The 21601-nt window shown below is 46.7% G+C and overlaps 1 protein-coding gene and 1 long non-coding RNA gene across 11 annotated transcripts in view; one reads left to right on the forward strand and one right to left on the reverse strand.

Annotated features, from left to right (window-relative positions):
- Window positions 1-4593: 4593 nt before the first annotated feature.
- Window positions 4594-19568, reverse strand: LOC118968211 (uncharacterized). 8 transcript variants are annotated; one of them, XR_012123476.1, is made up of 7 exons: window positions 19373-19568; window positions 14645-14779; window positions 13239-13403; window positions 9065-9168; window positions 7101-7204; window positions 5692-6336; window positions 4594-4975 (listed from the first exon to the last, which is right to left on the reverse strand). It is a non-coding gene; the product is annotated as an uncharacterized lncRNA (long non-coding RNA). The 8 variants fall into 8 exon arrangements; XR_012123477.1 differs by having other exon boundaries at window positions 14645-14795; XR_012123481.1 differs by having other exon boundaries at window positions 5692-5944; window positions 14645-15818.
- Window positions 19569-19755: 187 nt separating this feature from the next.
- Window positions 19756-21601, forward strand: part of SLC16A14 (solute carrier family 16 member 14) — a 28566-nt gene continuing 26720 nt past the window's right edge. Inside the window, exon 1 of one of the 3 annotated variants that reach the window (XM_036997772.2) lies at window positions 19756-19908. The gene's annotated coding sequence lies outside the window, so the exon portion shown is untranslated. The other 2 variants (XM_017680067.3, XM_073218027.1) reach the window with 2 other exon arrangements.

Raw genomic sequence — 21601 nt, forward strand, 5'->3', positions numbered from 1 at the left:
AGCATCGAACAGAAATGAATCAAGAGAGATGCCCCACTTCGCATTTTCCCAGACCCTGAGCCTTCAGACATGGGATCCCTCCCGTGGGGTCCGCTGCCAGGGTCACAATGTGATTCACAGTGTAAGAAAGTTTCAGGACTTCCGAGAAAGCTCGAGACTCTCTGCAGCAGCCACTACCTAAAAGAATCCTTAGCCCTTCCTGTCCAAGAGGAAGTGGGCCTGCACCTCCCCTTCTGCATACAGGAGATCCCTCAAGTAAACTCATCCTCTCTGCACCCCTTCTGGAATGGAATGCACTTCATGGTGTTCAAAGGTGACAAGGGAAAATGTCTCTAGGGAAAGCTAAAAAGCTTTGACACCATGACATAAGGGGGAAATTCAAGCTGTTGAGACCGCTGGGTTTAAGCCAGACCAGCTTTCAGAAATCTCAGATTATGCCCGTGGAAGTGATTGCAGTTTCACAACAGAGGTAAGAGAAAGACAGTTAGACGCTTCTGCAAGGCACAGTTGGTACCATCCTGAAAACTTGTATTTCCTGTTTGCCAACAGTCTGCTGTAAATCTCTCAAGCTGTTGATCACATTGCAAGTGTTATTCACCAGCTTTCGCTCATATTTATAGCCTTCATTTCTTTTTGAAGTTATGTTTGTTGTCAAAAGTGTAAAAACATAGATAAGCATAAAAAGAAAATAAAAATTCCTCATAATTCCACCACCTGAAGGGAAAGGCTTTGGTGTACACACGGCCAGCCTTTTTTCTCTGATGAAGACTGGATCTTAAGATGAGCTTCTCAACATCCACCCCACAGCACACCTCTGTGGAACATCATGGAAGTTTTCTTGGGACTGACCGCATGCCTAGCTCCAGTAGAGGTCCTGATTTGCCTAAACTAGACTATAATAATCCCATGCTCTTGCCAGGTGTTTGTTTTAGGGATCAGCACCTAATCCAGAATTGAGGCAATCAATACAAAGCATTCCTCTGGCCACCAGGAAAGGCACGTCATCATGATTGTCCAATCAGAAGGAAGCATAGGGCTCCTGCCAAAGAAGCATTTGGACACCTGGAAGCTGCTGGTGGCCACCTTGCCATCGCAAGACAAACCAGCTTCCAGCTAAATCAGATGCTTTCAAAGGCCAAAAGGAGATATAAAAAGAAATGAGGTTTTCAAAGAACTTTCTGAGCTGTTAAGTTAAGCTAACATCAAAATCTGTCTTCTGGAGCTTCTAGCAATATGAATGAATAAATTTTTTCGTTGAAATCAGTTTAAATTGAGTTTTCTATTACTTGTAACTGAATATATCCTAAATGACTAATGTAGATATTTTTATAAAATTGAGGCCATATTGTACATATTGTTTATAATTTCCTATTTAAAAATACATCGTAACCATCTTTCGTTTTTAAGATATACTTATAAAAAACTATTAATTGCTTTAGAATAGCCCGTTATATGGACAGACATTAAATTACTTATCCAGTCCCCTGTTGTGAGGCATTTACATTGTTTCCAAATTTTCCCATGTTATATGAACAATTCTGTGTTGTGCCACCTAAATAACGGAGAACACATTTGTTTCCTCAGGACACATTTCTAATGTACCATTTCTGAGTCAAAGTATGTACTTTTTCATGGTTTCTGGGTCACATTGCCAAATGGTCCTCCCAAAAGTTTGTTTAGCATGAGAATGCTTAAAAAACTCTCCCTCCTCTCAGTCCAGAGGATTGAACACTTATTAAGTTTCCACACAAAGTCTCTGTTTGATAAATGGTATCCCATGGCTATTTAATATGCATTTTTTTAAAAACATATAGAGTGCTTATAGTGTTTATTCTTCATATATTTACTTACTGTGTTTGTCTTTTTCTGAAATGCCACTGACATTCTTCATGCATTTTTAATTGAGCACTTGTTTGTTACATATTTGTAAGAGCTGCTAATATATCAAGATTACTAAGCATTTGCCTATAATATAGGTTGCAAATCATTTTCACATGACACCATGTGCCTTTTGACCTGCATGTGGTATTTTTTACTGTTCTGAAGTTGTAAATTTAGTTAAATGGATGGATCTTTCCCTTTCTTGCTTCTGACCTTTTTGTGTCGTTCTCTGATCTGAGGACTCACGACGATCCGGGCTCAGCCGCCTCCAGTAAGGACGATCTGGCAGGAGCAGCAACACCAATGCTGGGATGCCCGAGATTCTGAGCTCCCGGGAGGCAGCCTGGGGGTTGCCCTCCACCCCTCAGTGCCTTTCCTTCACCTCCCTTGCCGTGAGGTGTGATTTGTGACTAAATTATGGCCAACAGGATGAGAGCAGCTGGGGTGTGTGCAACTTCCAGGCAGTGCTCTTCAGAAAGGGCAGTGTTCTGTGGACAAGAAGTGAACTTCTTCGGTGGCCACTGTTAACTTTGGACTTCATTACAGAATAAAAACTGTATCCTAATGTAAACAGTAACGCATGGCCCATTTTACATACACAGACACACACACACACCAGCACAAAAAAAGAGAAATAAAATTAATGTTTAATTAATTCAAGGAATGGGAATGTAGAATTTTTGGTGGGGGAGGGGATTATGAACTTTTTTTTAATTGATTTTTTTAAGTCCAGGCAGCTCTGACTCAATAACTCACATTATCCAAGGTGGTTGAACACTTTTTAAAAACAGCCCCTGTCACTTATGTATATAATGAACCTTGACCTGTACATTGAATCATATACAAATTCAACTTGAGTGGATCATAGACCAGAATATAAAACCAACAACCATAAAACTTCTAGAAAATACGGGAAAAAATATGTGCAACTTTAAGTTAGGCAAATATTGCTTATGCAGGACATAAAAAGCTCAAATCAGAAAATTGAAAGCCCATTTTGTTCAATATTTAAAACTTCTGCTCTTTGAACTCTTACAACCTAACAACAAAAAGACAACACAGTTTTTAAAAAGGCACAGGGTTTGAATAGATATTTCTCTAAAGAAGTCATACACATGGCCAAGAAGACATGAAAAGATGCTCAGCATCACAAGTCATGAGGGAAACAAAAATTAAAACCACAATGAAATACCCCTTCATACCCACAAGGAGAGCTAGACTCAAAACAACAGACAATAACTTGGGCTAGAGATGATGTGGAGAAGTTAGAACCTGTTGGTAGGAACATAAAATGACATTGCTTCTTTGGAAAATGGTTCGGTGGTTCCTCAAAAGGCTAAACATAGAATTATCATATGTCTCAGCAATTTCATTCCAAGGTACATACCCAGGAAAAAGGGAAACATATGTCCACACAAAAATTTGTACACAAATGTTCCTGGCAGCATTGTGCATAACAGCCAAAAAGTGAAAACTACTCAAGTGTCCATCGACTGATGAATAAATAAAATGGGGGATAGCCTTACAGTGGAATATTATTCAACCATAAAAAAGGAAGCTGCATTTAGCTTCAGCGACATTATGTATGAGTCTTGAACAGATTATGCTGGGTGAAAGAAGCAGGAAACAAAAGGCCACATGTTGTTTGATTCCATGAGTGATTTACAGGAAATGTCCAGAATAGGCAAATCTATAAATATAGAAAGTAGATTAGTGGTTGCCAGGATGTAGGTGGGAAGGGGAAAATGGGGAGTGACTTCTGATGGTTATGGGGTGTTATGGGTCCCTTTTCAGAGCTCCGTACAGGATTTCATCAAAAACAACAGGCTCTTGGTCTCCTAGAGCAAGAGCAAATACCCTAGAGACAAATGTGGATAAGATGGTTAAGATGGGGCTCCATAACTGGGTTATAGGAGGTTCCAGAAGCAACCAGGATTTAGGAATTTAGCCAGCATTCTTGTGATGGAGGTGCAATGTGAAGGCATAAGAAATTTCTGTGCCTTAACTACTGAGAGGCAATCATCCTTAACCTGTCTTTGAGCTGCAGGGGTAGGCAAGGGAAACTGGGGGCCATGAAGAGAAACTGTGAAGGATACCCCTGTGCCCGAGATCAGGAAAGCCAAGGTGGGTTTTAGACCACTGCAAAAATTTAAAAAGAGGTCTGGTGTCAACTAGCAACAGGTGTCCTTTGCAGGAAGACTGGTGTGTCTTCAGGCTCCATCAGGAGGTTGCTTTCTCAGACCACGTCACAGAGCACAGAAGGGCTATTTGTCAATCTAGTCCATATAACAGCTGCAGGAAGCAATTGCCTGGTAAAGTGTCGAGGTGATAAGGCTGGAAACTGTCTTCTCTTCTGTGCTCCCATGACACTCTGGGAGCTAAACTACTGCTAAAACATTTCTTTTATTTCTCCCCTTCATTGTCTTCCAACAAATATTCACTGAGTGCCAGTATGTGCCAGGAAATATTTTAAGCACTTGGGGATCCAAAGATAGCACAGAAAAGGTTTTAAAGAATTTATGTGAAAAGTAGGAAAGAAATAATAAACTCACTAATAAATACATAAGATGTATATCAAATAACTGCTAAAAATAGCATTTAAAGGGGGTGGAGTCATAGCAAGGGACTAGATAGCTACCATAGTATGAACGGTGAGGAGGATGTTACCCACTGGGGCTGCTGCCACAAAAATACCACAGGCTGGGGGTGCATATAAACAAGAGACATTTATTTCTGACAGCTCTGGAGGCTGGGAAGTCCAAGTCAGGTCTCCAGCAAATTTGGTGTCAGGTGGCAGCCAGCTTCCTGGTCCACGATGGCCATCTTCTTGCTGTGTCCTAACAGCGCAGGAGGGGCAGGGAATCTCTGAAGCCTCTTCTGTAAGGGCACTGATCCCATTCATGAGGGCTCTGCCCCCAAAAACTAATCCCCACAGCGTCCCCTCCTCCCGATCCCATTTGGAGGATAGGTTTCAATGTATGGACTTCGGGGACATAAACATTCAGTCTGTAGCACAGGACCTCTCTGAGCAGGTGACATTTCAGCTGAGATTTGGCAAATGTTGGGCATGGGATGAGGAGGAAGAGAATTCCTGCTGGAAGAAACCACTAGTGAGTGCCAGGACCCTAGGCATGAAGGTCCTTGGCAATTTAAAGGAGCTGAAAGATCAGTGTGGCTACACGTGTTCACACACTTATCCTAATGATATTAAGTCCCTTTCAAAAGATTGCCAATTATTAGAAGTCTGGCTCAGGTCAGCTCGCATGGTTTGCTTTCATTGGCTCTATTAAAATAACCCTAACAAAAGAAATTAATGTCTATTTTCACTGTACTCATTTCAAATATGGATACTGAAGAATGTGCTACTTTCAACACAAATCTCTCTGCAGCTCTTCCTAGCTGGGAAAGCCGATCTCCCTTGCCGGTCTCACACAAGCACAGGTCTTCCAGGAGCTCCACAAAGCCTGGAGGGATGCAGAGCCGCAGAGGATGTGCCTGCCTCTCCCAGCCCCAGAAAATCTGGCATCCCTGTCAAGTGCCAGTCCCCTAAAATAGCTCCACCCAACCACAAAAGTGCCCGGCAGAGGGAATAAAACCACCACCATAGCCTGGGAAACAGCCTCTGTAGATTTCATGCAAATCGGCTTCCTGCTGTTTCCCACCATACCTCCTCCTCCCTAGGCAAATTTTACTTCCCTTTGGAAGTTCACCCTTTAATTTTGATCCAGATTTGAATTATATAAAGTTCCAAAACGGCTTACACAAGTGATGAGTAAGGTATAATCCGCTTTTACCCCCACAGGCTCTTACCTGTCTCTTCTAAACAGCTTGCCAAGCTCTCCGACTGCTGGTACTGGTTACGAATATTTAACTGTGATTCCTGTGCTTATATATTTCACATGATAATCTAAGAACCACCAGAGTGGTTGTTAAGCCAAGGGGAATGGGAGAGGGGAGGAAAGGAAGGCATGTGGCCCTTGGCACCGGGTCAGAGGCTCTGCAAAGCAAGGTTGCGTAGAGTTCCCAGAGGCAGGTGAACTTCTTGGAGCAGAAAGACAATTTCCTGCAGAGGGTAGTGAGGGAAGAGGTACATAATAGGTCCTCTCACCCTTCTGGACATTTTCCACAAGACCTTCCCGAAAATGACGGAATACCCTCTATTGTCATCCAACCCTAATATGACATCAGGAAAGGAAGCTGTTAAGCACCATGCAATAGAGAAAATGATTGTGCAAAGTCATAAATTCAGCATCAAAGCACAATGGAACCAAACGGCATTGCCGCTGATGTCCCCAACTAAATCAACCCGGAGTGTGCCACGGCTTATCCATGGCACTGTTACGAATGCAGGGCTGGGAAGCAGTTGAGAAGAGAAGGGCTAAGGCATAGGAAGTGGAGAGACTTTCCTTTTAGAGCTGCTCGTATGTGGGTCATATTCTGGGTGTGGCACGGCTCCTGAAGAAGCAGAAAATGCAATTTCAGGGCAATACCCGTGGCAGACTGCATTTTCCAAATACGGCCACAACAATATCTTCCATCCCACCTGCTCTCCTACAATGTGAATTTGCCACTCCTGCCATTGAGAGGTGGCGCCTATGTTGTCCCACACCCCCTCGCCCAAATCTGGGTGGGCTTGTGCCTGCTTCAACCAATAGAATACACTTTCACCACATTCTGGAACACTTGTATTCGGAGCCCTGAGCTGCCTTTTTAAGTAGTCCAGTTGAGCGATGCTGCTATGCTGGAGCTACCTGCCAGTCAGAAAGGACCAGCCTTGATGGGAGGCTGGGAGGATTGCTGGGAGGGGCTGGGAAGCAGCTATTTTCATATTTACCAACCATCACAGAAATGTGCCAACATCTTGACACCCTGTATGGCCATACTGGAAATGCCAGCTGAACATTAAGCTTGCTGTCCCCAAATTGGACTGGAAAACAGTATGGGACAGATAATATGGCATCGAGGCTCAGAATTTTCTCTTCCCGTTGCTCGAAGAATGACTTCCGACCAGTAAAGGGTATAAAGTTGTTTTCGAACTTAGTACCTGGCTCCCCACAGAGCTTCTGAGCACAGGAGCCTCAGGCTCAGCCTGGCCGCCTCAGGCAGGGTGTGACAGGCGCTAAGCTGTCTCAGATGCCCCCTGGTCTCGTCTTTGCCCCCACCCTTTCCCCAGCCCTGGCCTCCTGCAGCCTCGGGCTCTCTGATCAGGCGTTCCCTACCTGGGATGCCTCCGCTGCTCCGGAAGCATCTCAAGCTCTCGGTACATTCGTCCGTTATCCAAATGCCCTGCCCGGAATCTCTTTCCGCAGTTCTCTGTTCTCTGCTAAGAAACCAAGAAACCAACCTGTGTTTAGCCAACCACGGTTGGAACTGTGGTCTATCCCAGTGGCGTCCACGAAGTAAGAACTGCTGTGAACGCCCTCAGAAGATAAGCTCTCAAAGGTCCATGGAGGTGGTTTCAGGGGGGGAAAAGCTTCCAGGTGTGCTCCAGCGTGGGAAAGGGGCTGGGTCCGCCCTCAGGCATAACGGCGGCCTGATTCCCAGAAACACGTCCTTAATGGGCTTCGCAGGAACATGAAAAGAAAGGGGGGTGGGGGTGGCGCCTCTTTGACCATGGCCCCTCCACTGCCCACAAAGTATACCTCACTGCCAGTTGGCTGGGGCTGGGAGACTCGGCCAGAACCAAGCATCTGAACTGGAGGTCCGCCTCAGCAAAACTGGGGCCTGACCTGAGGCCAAGGGCTCCCGCAGTGTATGGAAGGGGGCGGTGCAGAGGAGAGGCTCCTGTCCAGAATATCCTCCTCCCACCCCACCTCTGTCAGAGGCCTGAGAGCCATTGAGCCATAAGATCTCCTCAAGATTCCAGAATCAGTGAAAATAAAGCCCTTGGGGAAATATCATAACTCATTATTTATTCATCTATTCATCTTTCCTGAATGTTTTTGAGCACTGGGAATGCGCAAGACATCCACAATTTGTATCACATAAGGGAGATCAAAAATACATCTCATAGCCTCCGAGTCCCTCTCTAGCACATCATCTTTCCACTTGTCGTTTCTCTGCCTTTATCGCTATCTCGTTAGGTTATCTGTTTCTTTACAGGTCATCTGTTTGTTTACAGGTCTCCCCTTCCGCAGCATGAGCCTCCAGAGGCAGAGACCTGGCCGGCCCCTCACTGTGACCCCACTGCCAGAGCACTGCACCCACAGCATTTGGTGGCTTTTTGTTGAATGAGTGAGCTTGAGATGAAGAGGAGGGGGCTAACAGTAGTTAACACTATGGGTATGTTATTTTATTTAATTCTCACAGCAATGCAGTGACGTAGGTGTTACTATTATTCCTATTTACTCAGGAAAACAAAGACCGGAGAAATGTTAAGTAAAATGTCGAGGTCCCATTGTCAGTGAACAGCAGGGCTGCACTTCGAACCCAGGCATCCTGGCTCCAGAGTCCTGGTCATAACCACGTCCCGGTGCTGCTCTTCAAAGATGAGCAAGACAGACCTGATCTCTGAAAAGTCTCGTGGAGAACATGAAACCTGAACTGAATGGCGAAACCAGAAGCTAGAATGTGATAGATGCCCCGCGAAGGCACAGACCAGGCGGTGGGTTAGTTCAAGGAGCACGGAGCACGCCCCCGCCGAGTGACAGGAGAGGGTCAGGTGCCCTTGATGAAGGCAGTGGACCTGGAGGAAAAGATGGGGGAGAAGGGCATTCTGGGAAAAGGGAATTATATGACAAAAGACACCGAGGTAGAAAAGAGTAAAGCCATGTTCAGAGCCGGGGGTGGGTTAGAGAAGAAGGAGACAGTCTGGCTGGAGCTCAAGACACACAGAAGCCCAGGGGCTACATGGCAGGAGCTGAGGCAGGGCGAGGAGAGTGGGCACTTCCAGCAGAAGGGCTTGAAGCCCGAGGGTGTGACACGATCTGAGACTTACCAGCCGATCCAGCTCCGTGACCAGAAACAAGGGCCACTAAAACCCTGGAGGCTCAGGAGGTGGGTGCGTCCTTGCACCCAAGGATGAGGAACGTAATTTCCAACAGTCTAAGGTTAAGGGACAGAGAGGCCAGCTGACCTCAGTAGCTTGCTGGACAAGAAGCCCCCATGGAGGGGACAATGCACTGAACTAGGAACAGGTTGGGTTCCAAAGACACAATTTGCTTGACGACTACTCTGGACTGACCTGTTCATAGATGTTCCTTAAATTCTGAACCTCAGGCCTTGGTGCTGAGGCTTTTTCTTTCTTCTCTTCCCCAGTTTCTCCACGCTTCTCAGGCTGTGGGTCTTCTGTTTACATTGAAACAAAACAGAGAGAGCGTCCACTGCCAATCTGCCATGCTTTAAAGTGCCCTGAGGCAAGCCTCTGGGGGGGATCATCCCTTTCTCATTTCCAAGGCCGAGGCAGAGTTTTCTAAGAAAAGGAGGCTGTTAAGCCGTGGTTCTAATGGAACAAGCGAAAAGATGTTTGCCCACAGCAACGGCTTTGCTGTCAGCAGTTACAGAAAGTTTGAATTCCTGAAGATAAGCTAAGACAGCACACTGGGGGATGCGCCCAAGGCCGCTGGGACAGACCAGGACCCTCTGACACACAGCAAGAAGGGCCACTCATCCCAGCATTCCTGCTATATCAGGCCCCGAAATCAATCACACGTGAGGGCCAGGGGATCCATCCGAATACAAGGCATTCAGGCCGTGGGTGACTGACGATCCTCGTGCTTGCAAGGGATGAACCTCAACTCAAGCCAGTTCAAGGGCTCACACTGGTTTATGTACCAGGAAAGCACAGGAAATTCTGGAAAGCATGGCTGAGCCCAGCTGCTCAAATGAGGGCACTGTTGTTTTGTTTCTCCACCTCTTGACTCTGTTCTCTCTGTGTTGACTTTAGCCTTAGATTGTGCACCCACCCTATGCTCCTGTGGGGCAGCAAAAGATCCCGCCCACAGTTTGCGGTTTGGGTCCTACCAGCTTAGTGAGACCAGTAGACAATGCTTCTTTCCCCGGAGTAGAGCCAAAGTGCTGGGTTTGGGAGTGATTGGTTTGGTTTGGGTCATGAGTCCGTTCCTAAGTCAAATTCTATGTTCAGAGAGCAAGAATGCCCCAAAAGGATGGACATGGATCCTGGAAGAGCAGCTCACTCTGGGCAGCTCGACCAGGGAAACCCAGGCGGCTGTTAGCAGAAAGGAGGAGCACCACGGGGCAGGGGCAAACAGCAGAGGTGCCCTCCAGAGTAGCAGAGGTGCACAAATCCCCTGGGCACACAGAACAGGTCCTGGGCACTTTGATCTGAAGGAGCTGGGTTGAGTTGAGTTACAACAACAAAAAAGAATTATCTTAAGTAAAGAGGCAGAAGGGATTCAAGATCAAGGAAGCAAAAAGCACAGGGAAACACAAATGCGTGAATTGAGGAAAACCCACTGAGCCTGGTTCACTGATGGCACAGAGGCATATCAGGAGATGACACCAGAAAAGTGCTCAGGGGTCAGGTCAAGGAGGTCTTTAAACAGCTGGTTAGGGAGACTGAGACACCTGGTCTTCAAGGCAACCTGAACCCGGGGATGCCTTCCAGGAACCTAGGGGTGCATCCCCGAGATTCTTTTTTACTTTAGAAATGTGTAGCCAACTGGAGGCAGCATGTTGCAGTGGTGGAGGGCAGGGACTCCGGAGCCAGAGGCCTTGATCCAAATCCCAGCTGTGTGAATGTAGCAAGTTCCTTAACTCTGCTTACTCACCTGCAAATGGGGAAATAATAGTATCTCCCTCAGGGAGGTGCGAGGATTAAAATAATACATAAAGATCTGAGAATAGTGCTAGGCTCACTGCAAACACTATGATCTTCTTGTTAGCCAGCGTGCACCAATGGCGGAACAGCTGAGTGGCACCACCCACCAGCTGCTACCACGGTGTGACCTGCTTAATCCACAGCTGGACCATCCCTCCAGTTCTACTGCTGTACCAACTTCTTAAAACTCAATCAACTAAGCGTGCTTGGATTTGGAATTCCTTCCTACCGTCCTTTGTTGGAAAGCTGATTAGAAGCTTTGTGTTCTTGGAAGGAGGGTGCGGCCAAAACATATGTTTTACTGGTTATTATTGGATAGAAAGCCAACTTTTTCATCAGGTACCCCCAAAACATCATTATTTGCAAATCATTCTTCTTGGGCCCATTCAGTTTCTCCAGAGAAGAACCTTGCTTGGGAAATAGAAGCCAGACTGCTGGTGTCTGAGGAGCAGGATCTCACCACCCAGGAAGCAGACTCCCCCGCCCTCCCTCCAGCTCTCTGTCTGGATCCGCAGCCCCACCCTCTGCCCTGCCTGGTATCTGAGTCTGCACCCGCTCCAGTTCCATTTCTCCAAAAAGTGAACCCCTGTGGGGTTGGGGGATGGGCACTTGTTTGGCTGATTGTTCTGAGGCCACTGGTGTGGAGTGAGGATTGACAGCCTAGAATCCCACTGACATGTGGCTCTAAGGTTCAGCCAAGGCTTGGAACCACTACCTTAGAGGAATGCTTGCAAAATATCAGTTATTTGTGTGCCATCTTGCTGAACAACTACTAACTTATAATTTTCTTTAAATGAAATTGGCTTTAACTTAAATTTTATTTTAAAAGGAAATGTCATATCACTTGTGGAAAGAGAAAGCAAATCTCCCACTTGTCAAGACCAACCTAAATGTATAAAAGAGCAAAGCAGTCCTCTCCCCGCTCCTCTCAGCCCCCTTGGCCGCCCTCTGTGACACCTGTCACCACCTGAATTATTGCATATTTTATTCTCCCCTGGAATGCACACTGCGGGAGTGCAGGGGTCCGCGTCAGGTTTGTCCAGTGTGACAGCCTAACCAGGCACACAGTAATCTCTCCAAACTATTGCCCATAACTATTAAAAAACTAAAGAAAGCCATAAATAAATAAATGAAAATAAAACCAGGTTATTCAGTTCCCACTAGATAGGGCTACTTGCTGGTGCCTCTAAGCCTGAAGTCTGCTCTCTGCCTTCATAAATTAGAGAGAGGTGTTAAAGACTCTTTGACTCCTGAGACTGTTCTTGGCTGTTCAAAGGACTGAAAGGATTGGACATGCACATGGTCACTACTGGTTGCACTCCCTGGGAGATATGGCCTCAAACTATTCCGACAGACCGTCCCAGTACCCAAGAAGCGCCCCCTCCTACTTGTGCAGCCAACCAACCGGGCCTGTAGGAACAACGCCTCTCTCATTCATCTCAGGCCTATACAAATCGAGGGGGGGGTCACACCCCTTTTTTAACCTTCCCATTGGCAAACCTCTCTCTTTGGAGTTTTAAAAGAACATACATCATGTTTGTGTGTGTGCATGTTCTCATTTTACTCCCTGTATCCTAATGATCCTATGGTGATCAGGGTGGGTAGGACCCCAGGTTACTTACACATCATACAGAATGTGGGCCTTCCCTACCATGCAGCCTGGGTAACTGTATTTTCTGTAGGAGATGCCAAGCAACCAAGGTAACCCAATGATTCAGTCCACTCACCCCGAGGCGGAAGTCATTGAGGGTTGGTTCAGGATTTAGCCACCATGCAGGACCGGGTTTGGAAAGAGCTCCCTTGCCCTTGCCTGGCCATCTTTGGTCCCTACAAAGTCATTCAGACAATGACTTGGGAACCAGCGTATGGCCTGGGTAGGCATTTTTATTTAACACCCTTCCCCCATATTCCACCTGATTACCTCATCCCACCAGGGAAGAGGGGAATCGTAAAAGTTAGGAATATCTCCGGGGGATACTTTCCTCAGCGGAGCATCTCTGGATCTGTCCAAGTTACCTTCTGGGTTTAAGAAGTGGGGTTGCTCTGCCAAGGCAGAGCAGTCCTGCCCACCCGACTCCGCTCCAGGCACCCGAGGTGGGGTCACCTCCCACAGTCCGAATGCACGAAACGGAGGCCCATAGAGGGGCCATGGAGAGAGGCGGAGAGGGCAGGGGAGCTCAGAGGAACAGAGAGATGTTAAGCCTGAGAAAAGGCAACTCCTGAGAGCTCTCCTATATTTTCTAGGACTGCATGAGATCCAAAGCCAAGAGCTGGGACCCAGGACAAGAAAGAGCAGTGAGATCAGCCAGATCCCTGCAACACTGTCCATGAAGGGCCACAGCAGCACCTTCGGATACTGAGTGGGATTCAGCGCCAGGAAAATCCAGTTAGCAAGTAACAGCCAACACTCCGTGTGGGGCTATGTACCAGGCATTGCTCTTAGGACTTTACATACTTTTTAACTCTTCTTTACTCCTAGATACTTCGGTAAGCATTTCCTAAAAACAAGGACATTTCCCTACATAAACACAATGTAATTTTCAAAATAAAAAATGTAACAAAGTTTTGACAGTATCACCTAATTTCCAGATCCAGAGATTCGATTTGGCCCATTGATGCCCTTCAGTCGGTCAAAGCAATCCAGGATCACACGTGGCATTGGGTAGCCGTGTCTCTCCCGGCTCCTTTTACCTGGACTGTTCCCGAAGCTTCGTTTTGTCTTTCATGACGCTGAAGAGTACTCCTGGAAGGGCACAGGGTGGTTATCTTTTTTGGAATGTCCCTGAAATTCAGGTCTGTCTGCTGTTTCCTCATAATTAGACATAGATTATGTACTTTTTTGTCAAGCATCTCACAGATGGGGTGCTGTGTCCTCAATGCATTGCCTTGGCAGGCATGTGTCAGTTGACTTTATGTGAGCTCAGTCATTTACACCCACAACAAGCCAAGAGGTAGACCTTTTCCTTCCCCTCCTTCTCCTTCCCAATTTACACAAGATGACACTGACGTGGAGAGATGCTGAGCAACCTCACTCAGAGGTGTAGCAAGGGGTGAAAGCTGGCATCTGAATCCAGGTGACAAGCCTCCGGGGTTCATGAGTCCAGCCACTACTTTAGTGCTGCCTCTCAAAAGAACTCGGCTGTGAGGCGGTTTTCTCTTGGATGACACCATTATCATTACCAGAATCAAGTCCCGCGATTACATGCTGAGCACTGGGCCGAGTGAGGTGCTTTACTTGCACTATTTTATGTAATCCTCACAATAATCCTTTGATGTAATACTGTTATCATAGCCACTCTAGGGCTAACACCCAGGCCCCTTAGAAACAGAGGGAGGAGCTTCCAGCTCAGGGCAGACTGACCTCACAACCAAAATGCCAAATGTTGTGTGCTCTTAGCTTCCGCCACACACGCTCTGCTGCTTTGCAACCGGGTTTTCATAATCACTGGTTACACAGCTCTGGGAGTTTCCTAATGCTGGCCTTTGGCCTTCACAGAACATTGAAATCACCTGATCCTCTCCTGCGGTGGAGCCTTGGAGGTCCAGCTGGGGAATGACTTGCAAACAAGATTACAGACCCAGACTGAGGCTGGAAGAGCCACAGGTGTCCCAGAGAGGGCACTGAAAGTCCAACTAGTCATCAAGGTGAGAAGAAAAACAGGATCTGAGACACAAGGCCAAGTCAACATAAGCAAGAGTCAGGTAGGAAACAGAATGGAAGAAGACCCAAGGTCAAGGGCAGGACAGAACAAAGGGGTCCGAGGACCTTGCTACAATAAGGCTGAAGAGCTGTAGGCCATTCTGATTAATCTCTGGCTAGTAGGTTTCCTAGATGTGTCTGTCCAGCTTAAAGGTATAAGGCAGAAGTATATGAAATCCACCAAAAATGATCATAGAAAAGAGAACCATCCTCCTCCCATGTAAAATAAAACAACCTGTCTACTGATCCTTCCTTAAACTATACCTTTTCCTACAACCACTTACATTAATTTTTCCAGATAATACACTTGTCCCCCAAGAAGAGAACCGTTCAAGTGCTTCCATCCAGTCTCCTTCCCTCTTAGGTTCGTGGCATCCACATCTTACGTATTCAACTGGTTTCATCAGACACATTTGCTCCTGCAAAGAAAGCACACTAAAATCATGGCTAATGAGAGAAAACACTAGCTCTTTCTCATCGTGGTTCATGCGGTCCCAGACTTGGTCCTGTTTGGTGACCTGCTCAAAGAACATGCCGGTGGAGGTAACTTCTGCATATGGAGCCTGGATGTTTAATGGCAATGATCCATTTTTTTGACACTCAAAATATTTTTTAAATCATATAAGCTACAAGTTGCTCTGCTTTAAGGGAAATAACAAAATTTAAATCCAAACCTATGAAACACAAAAGTTGGTATATATCAGTATGAGTATTTTTTAGCCTCAGAAGGATTTACCAGTCCTTCTGGTAAATCACCAGTGAATCACCAGTGTGAGCATTTAAATAAGATTTGATCTGCAAGCAACTTATGAGGAAGATGGAGATTGGTTAAAAGAAGAAAAACTCATCGCTGCAAGAAAGTTTTAATGACTTGCTAACATCACTTATTTTATTGAAGTTTTAAAAAATCATTTATAATGTTATCCAACAAAACTATCACACAACTTCCATGAATCAAGCATTACTTCTTTGAAGACACATGTGTAAGAAAGTGTTTAATTTCCAAGTGGGTGACCAAGCTGGCATTTCTAGAATTTCAACTCTTATGAAATCATATGCTACTACATGAGGATGTTGGTTATTTTTAGCAGAAAGAAAAAATGTAAGTAATTTTGAAGACTAAAGACAGAAACATATAACTGCTTTTGCTATGTATCTATTCACCTTTAAGCTGTTCTCTGAATTTGAATTCATGGTAAATGTAAGCTTGAAACCATCTGGGGCAGGAGAAATTGGTGCTTTGGGATAAAATCTGGGGAGGTTCCTGGCCCAGGAAGAAAATTCAGACCTGAAGTGCTTGGGATTTCCCTCGTGTTCTTTCCTAACTTCCCTTTGGAAAAGCACATGGCCTTCCTTCACGGTCTCATGACGCCAACTCGCAGGAAGACAGGGGGCCTCTGCAGCAGCATGCCCATCAGGGGGGTATGTTCAGGCAACAAGGGGGGAGGTTGCAGGAACCTGGAAGCAGGACATAGGCTTTCTATTGATATGCATTAGACAAATGTATAACTGGCTCATCATAACCATGATTTCCTTGATATTATTACTTAATAACACAGGCTAAGGAAGAGGCTTAAGAGGTTAAGGTGAGGTATTAAAGGAAGATAAGGCTAAGGAAGGCATTTAAATTAAAGAACAGAATTAACCCACCTTGGACTTCGGGTACATAGAAGCAGATTCATCAACATACTTTGATCATAACCCATTCCCAGATCTAGTTCACGTATGTCCACTCTAGTCAGTTTGGGAGGGGGGGATATCTTTTATGGGGGAATTGACTTTTGGGGTTGTTTTTATTTTGCATTCAGTGGTTTTTAGTTTATCCACAGACTTGCACAACCATCACCAAAATTGCTTTTAGAAGATTTTCATCCACCCAAACAAGCCCTGCACCCCTTGCTAAGAGACATTAGCACCTAGTCACTATTTCCTCTGCAGCATCTCCGAGCTGCAGACAACCACTACTCTCCTTTCTGTCTCTATAGATGTGCCTGTTCCGGATATTTCATACACATGGAATCACACAATATGTGGCCTTTTGGGACAGACCTCTTTATTTAACCTAATGCTTTCTAGATTCCTCCATGTTATAGCATGTGTTAGTACTTCATTTCTTTTCATTGCTGAACAATATTCCATTATATGGATATATCATATTTTATTGATCCCTTCATCAGTTGATAGACATTTGAGTTGTTCTTACTTTTGGACATTACCAATAATGCTGTTTGAACATTCATGCACAAGCTCTCATGTGGACATATGCTCTCATTACTCTTGGGTATAAAAGTAGGAGTGGAGTTGCTGGATCACATGATAATTCCATGTTTAAACTTTTGAGGAGCTGCCAGCCTGGATTCCAAAGCATCGGCACCAATGTACCTTCCCACCAATAGTATATGAGGATTCCAATTTCTTCACTTCCTCACCCACACTTACTGATCAAGCTGACACAAAATTAACCATCACCAACTCCCTGCTTTAACCCTGGGTGGTATGAGCAGGGCTGCCTTATACACCGAGAGGTAGGCAGATGGAAATCCCTGGGACAAGCTGTTTTCATGGGCATAAGCTGGTTTTCAGGTCATGTTTGCATTTGGACTGGCTATGAAACTAAGGGAGCCAGGGGAAACTTTAGGGTACTCCTCTAAAACCCTCAACAGTCTGTACTAGCAAACTTAAGAGCTGATGTTATTCCACCATGCCTAATCCATGCCAGTAAACCTCCAAAATTAAGGCACAGATTGTCCAAATTCTTAGTTTCACTCCAACTCTGATGTGGAGCAATGTAACCAGTTGAATGCACGATTAAAACTAAGAGGGAAGGCTTTTAGAGACAGCATTTAAATCATTTTATCTTAAGGGGCAAGGTTACTACCTGATGCAATTCAGCTAAATGTAAGATTGCTATCATGGGATAATATGTGATTTGCCTAAAAAAAAAATCAAGAGATAATGTTATTTGCCTAAAAATCAGTAAATAATGTCAGTCCCTCTATTTCAGATTCATGAAAATAATTTAGTGCTTGTCTTTTACATTCTAATTTAGAGTGGACTTCTATTTATACACCCCAGACACTAACCCACGGATCCCGGACCCCTTTGCTCTACGCCTGCTCCCAGTCTACCTGTATCAGTGAGAGCCCTCCAGGCATGTAAGAGCAATGACACTTGTGGAAACAAAATGATTTACCAGAAAGGCTTCTAAGGAAATCAGTATCTCAAAGAGATATCTCCACTCCATGTTCATTCATTGCAGCGTCATTTACAAGCGAAGATATGGAAACAACCTAAGTGTCCATCAATGAATGAATGGATGAAGAAAATGGAATATTATTCAGTAACAAAAAAAGAAAGAAATCCTGCCATTTGTGACAAAATGGCGAACCTGGAAGACATTATGTTAAATGAGAGAAGCCAGAGAGAGAAAGACAAATACTCTGTGATCTAATTAATACATAGAATCTATAAAAAAAAAATGTTGAACTCATAGAAAAAGTAGAATGGTGGTTGCCAGGGGCTGGGGGATGGGGAAATGGGGAGATGTTGGTCAAAGGGTACGAACTTTCAGTTATAAGATGACTAAGTTCTGGGGATCTAATGATGACAGTTAATAATGTTGGATTGTATACTTGAATTTGCTAATGGAGTAGATCTTAAACATTCTCACCACAAAAATAATTAGGTGAATTTGTAGAGTGTTGGATGTGTTAATTAACTTGATTGTGGTAATCCTTCCACATTGTAAACATGCATCAAATCATTATTTTGTACACTTTAAATATATACAATTTTATTTGTCGATTATACCTCAATAAAGCTGGAGAAAGAAAAGAAAGCCGCCTGTAGGCATTCTAGATGTGAAGTACACATTGCTTGGAGTAGAAGCTTCTAGGAGAGCAGAGGAGAGGTTGCCTGGGGATGTGGGGATGGGGTGAGCACTAGATCACAAAGGGCACAGGGGACATTTTGGCTTTACTTCATTGATGTGATGGTTCCATAGATGTGTGCTAAAATTCATCAAATTGTACATGTAAATATGTACAGTTCATAATACATGAATATATTTCAATGAATCTATAAGGTTTCACCAAGGAAAAAATAAGTAAAACAGACTTAAAAATCTTACAGACCTCTTTTCAACAAGGTGGATCATCTGCCCAGGAGGAACTTGCAAGGAACCCCAATCCTGACTTGCTGTCAAAAGCCTGGCTAAAATGAGTGACAGCTGAGGGCAGCCCAAGGGACAGCTCACCATCTATTTTCCATGTTCTGATCAGCCAAAGCCAAAGGTTTGGACCACAAACACCTAGTCCCTCACCAAAATGTCCTCTTTGGCCACAACTTGCCACAATGTTCGCAATTATTTTTTCGAGATTTGACATATGAAATGGCAAAGTAATCATTCACTTTTGCATGGGATACATTTGATCATTCTTTTTTGCAAGAGAGAAAAAGAAGAAAGGAAGGGGGGAAAGGAAGAAAGAAGGAAACCTCTGGTAAAATAATGGTCCCTAAAGAGGTTCACATCCTAATCCTTGGAACCTGCCACCACACTACTTTGCCTAGCAAAAGAGGAATTAAGGTTGCAAGTGCATTAAGATTTGTAACCAGCTGACCTTAAAACAGGGAGATTATTTGGATTAGCCAGTAACCCAATTACCATTGGGTAGGCCCAGTGTAATCCCGAGGGCCCTTAAAAGTGGACGACAGAGACAGAGTAGAAGAGACGGTGATGTGGCCATGGGAGAAAGGCAGGGAACGAGGTGATGCCATTGACTTGGAAGACGGAAGACGCGATCAGGAGCCAAGAAACGCAGCATCCTCTGGACCCTGGTGCCAGAGGAACACTGCCCTGCCAACGCCATCCCATACTTCTGACCTCCAGAAGGGTAAGGTATTAAATTCATGTTGTTTTCAGCCACTCGGTTTGTGGCACTTTATTACAACAGCAATAGGAAACTATCACAAAGTCCTTCAGGTAAGGAAAAAATAGCACTGGCTTTACTTACCCGCACATTCTTGTAAGAAGTATTGCAAACATTCTGTGGGTGAAGCATTGTGCTGGGAACAGGGTGGGTGCACATGGAAAGGAAATCTGTGCCTGGTGTCCCGGAATGTAGGTTGGGACCACAGTCAGATACGGGAAAGCAGGGAGATGAGGGAACCAGGAGGAGGCGGTGGATATGGGATGGTCAGTCCTCTTCGGCCAGGCGTGCAGCAGGTCCCGACCTACTCGTCCACCTAAAACTGCCGTTATTTTGTGGCCCAGACACAGGCGAGACCTTTTTCGTCACTTCTCCGTTATCTCAGAGAAACGGAAGGCGCGTCTCGTGTCCCCCGAGCCTTGGCTCAGGTTTCAGGCCCCTTCCTCCAGGCATGCATGTGCCGAGCATTAGCGAACCGCAGCCCCAGCTATAAACTTCAACCGGCCACAAGAGTGTGCACGTGAGGTGACTGCAATTTTTTTCTGCCAAACCAGAATTAGCCGGTATAGGAATGAACGAGCGTGGAGATTCGAAATTGCACCGATTGGAAGAAAGCTCAGGTTAGGTTCGGACACCTCCACCCGCACCCTTCTTCGAGCCGCACGGACTGAGGCCTCGAGCTGGAAGCGCCGCCCGGCTGGGCGGCGAGCGGCGGGGGAGCCGGGGAGCGTCGCCCCGAGCGCCCGGAGCCCGCGGGGAGCCGAGCGGCGGGCGCCCGCAGCTCCGGGATGCCCGGGGGCCCTGCGGCAGACCTCGCCGCGCAGCCGCGCCCGGGGCCCCGGGGAAAGCGGCCGGGAGCCGAGGGAGGCCGCGGCCGCCGGGCTGCCGGCGGTGAGTGCGCCGAGGCCGGGCCGCGGCGGCGCGGGGGCGCCTCGGCCGCGCGGGAGGGACGGCGCGGGCCCCGGCGGGGCTTGGGGGCTGCCCGCGCGGCGCAGCTAGGGCCGCCGGCCGGGGGCTCCGGGGCGGCGGCGAGGCTCCGCGGGGCGGGGCGTGGGGGCGCGCGCCTGCTCCCGCCCGGCCAACTGGGCGGCGATGGAGCGGTGGGGGGACCGCGGCCGCGGCACTGCGGGGGTGCCGGACGCCTCCTGCGCAGGCTGCCCGCGGAGCCGGGGGGTCCCCGGCGTGCCGGGGCCGCGGGGTGCGGGGAAAGGCGAAAACGCGGGGCCCGTGGGGGGGGGACGGCCAGGGCGGGACCTGGCGGGCGAGCCTGGGGCGTGCACATCTGTCCCCTAGGGAGGGTCTGGTCGACGCCCCCAGGACGAAAGTGGGGACAAAACTGGGGGCGAGGGACCCAGGCCAGCCACTTCGGGGCCGAACGTCTGCAGAGCCACTGACGGCGTTTTAGGAGCTCAGCTCTGCTTACCGATTAAGCCGTTTTCTTCCCGCGAAAAAGTTGATTCAGGCTCATTAGCAAGGATAAGTGAGGCGTATTATTGAGGATTAGAAAGATTTCTTTTCGCCTTGTCTGGCCGTGTGGGGTGGGGGAGAGGTCACCGGGGAAGAGAGTTTATTGGGGAGGTGGGTAGAGAATAAATGGACACTGGGATCTCGCAGGCCTGGGTTCAGATTTGGGCTCCAGTTACCTGCTAGTTTGACCTCTCTAAGCTTCATAGTCTCCGTCCGACAAATAGCCTCAGTTTTCTCATCTGTGAAATGGAGCATTACTACCAACTGGACAGGATTCGTTGTGGAGAAGCGACCCAGCGTAGCCCCTGACCCATAGAAGGCACTGGTGTTTGGTTCTCCCAGCGCAGCGTGAGCCCAGCTGGGGTGCCAGGCTTCTCCCGCGCTGCCTTCTCCACGCAGTCTCAGCTCCCCAGCCCTGGGGGCTCCAAGCCTCTTCATCCTGTTGGCCTCAAGGGCGCCCTCTAAAGGCCCAAGATTCCCTGTGCACACCAGGTCCATAGGGCAAAAAACTTGAGTCAGACCAAAGGGGGACCCACCAGCCACCTGCATCTAATGAATCTGCTACCGTCCCTGCTCTTTCCGTTTTCACTTGGCACTTTCCCCTCTGCCTGTCCTTTATAAAGAGCTCACCCTGTGCTAATCTAGTCACAATAGCCACATTTAAAATGAATGCTTGTTTACACAACTTAATCTTGTAGCAAAACTGTGGACATTTTAATTTAGTGTTAATCTCTGATAGACTCTGGCAGGCTCAAAATTACTGTCACTCCTGCCTGTTAACACGTATATACATACCTGACCTCCATTTCATAGCCTGCAGGTGTTATTACTTCATTTCCCCCGTTT

This window comes from Manis javanica, chromosome 12, assembly GCF_040802235.1.
Source record: "Manis javanica isolate MJ-LG chromosome 12, MJ_LKY, whole genome shotgun sequence".
In the NCBI taxonomy this organism is placed as follows: domain Eukaryota; kingdom Metazoa; phylum Chordata; class Mammalia; order Pholidota; family Manidae; genus Manis; species Manis javanica.